Source organism: Austrofundulus limnaeus, unplaced genomic scaffold, assembly GCF_001266775.1.
Source record: "Austrofundulus limnaeus strain Quisiro unplaced genomic scaffold, Austrofundulus_limnaeus-1.0 Scaffold142, whole genome shotgun sequence".
NCBI lineage: Eukaryota > Metazoa > Chordata > Actinopteri > Cyprinodontiformes > Rivulidae > Austrofundulus > Austrofundulus limnaeus.
Window position 1 is genome coordinate 976,099 of NW_013952544.1, and position 1,522 is coordinate 977,620.

A 1,522-nucleotide genomic window follows, 5' to 3' on the forward strand; every position below is an offset into this window, starting at 1 on the left:
ATTTCATGTCATTAGCACCTCTAGTAATATATTTACTGAGAAAAATGGTGACGTGTTCAGTACTTATTTTACCCGCTGTATGTAAACCGAGTCTTTGTTTTTCTGTTGTGTTAGCAAAATATCTTACAGTGAAACTCTCAAGGAAACAAATCTTAGCTACACCTGGTAAATAACTTTTAAGAGTCGACCCAGTCAAGATGGCTGCCACGGCCAACACAAAATGATTATAACTCAGTAAATTTTACAAATATTAATCTAAATTTCTTTGTGTTGGTAGCTGAGAATCTTTCCCGAAACATACTCTATGAACATTACTATGAAATATCTCTCAACATACAGTATGAAAACTCACCCATTTTAGGCCTTATTTTTTTGTGCAGCTTTGAAAAAACAAGTGCAGAGTTTGTCTAACAAAACGACACGTTTTACTAATATTTTTATTTTAAAGCTGTTGACAAAAATAAACTCCCACAGCCTTTTTTTGTCCCTTTCTCGTCCTTCACTCAGACGTGTTACGGCAGCACAAACAGGCCGTTATACTCGACAGGCAGCCGCGATTTTCCTCCGTCTGTCTCCGACACAAACAGCTCGGCACTTCCTCCGTCTGCTGAAGAAAGAGGAAGTGAAGAGGAGAGCCAAGTGTAAGGAGTCCTCTGTCTCCTCAGACAGGACTGACACCACAACAACAACAACAACAACAAGGACAGTGACGACCGACGCTGACGAATTATTCATGAAGCTCCAAAAAAAAAAAAAAAAAAGCCGCTCAGCAGCCCGCCTTGTTTTCATGAGTTACAGCCCCAAACTTTCACCCTCAGAGGAGACATTTCCCTCTCAATGGCGCCCACCTGGTCTGAGGAAGGAAGGCTGCGCTCTCAGGATGCTGCTATCAAAGAGCCTTTTCTCCAACTTGGTTGAAAAGTTTGCAGTTTGTCACAAGCGGCGCTCTGTTGCCGAACAAGATAAACTCTGTGCGGCACCTGAAACGTGGCTCCGCCGCTGGGAGACGCGCTTCACATCCGTAATGAGGAGATAAACAAACTTTGTCTGGAGGTACTTTTGACTCGCTGAGACTTTGGAAGAACAATCTCGTCTTTCAGAAAACAGAACTTCACAAAGACAAACCTCCGTTTTTTTTTTAAACTAAAAACAGACACTTTTCTCTCATCTCTGAAGGAAACTGTGAATCCCAGTCTGTAAACGTTCATTTTAATGGTTTGTTTTTGCTCTCATTGTGCTTCTCTGGGTTGTTTGTTTTCATGAAGGAACTATTTTTATGTTTTTGTTGGGCATTAGAAAAAGCTGCACGTCTTATTGAGTTAACAGAGTTTGTTGCTGCTGAGAAAATGATTGAAATCTTTTTTTTCAAAGAGTTTATATGAAAAAAAACTTTAAATTGAATTGCAGCAAGTGTTGTTTTTTTCCATTATCAACTAGCTATCCAGGGTGTGATGAGATATTTTGCTAACAGATAAAAGTTTTAAACAGGTCTTGTGTGACGAGCTAGCCCTCAAAATATGGA

At 40.0% G+C, this 1,522-nt stretch overlaps 1 long non-coding RNA gene across 2 annotated transcripts in view; it reads left to right on the forward strand.

Annotated features, from left to right (window-relative positions):
- Positions 1-1,522, forward strand: part of LOC106523031 (uncharacterized) — a 29,322-nt gene that overhangs the window by 15,336 nt on the left and 12,464 nt on the right. Inside the window, exon 5 of one of the 2 annotated variants that reach the window (XR_001310844.1) lies at positions 508-1,513. The exons of the other annotated variant lie outside the window; for it this stretch is intronic. This is a non-coding gene — a long non-coding RNA (uncharacterized LOC106523031). Of the gene's footprint in view, positions 1-507; positions 1,514-1,522 lie in introns of those variants that run through there. 2 annotated transcript variants of the gene reach the window in all.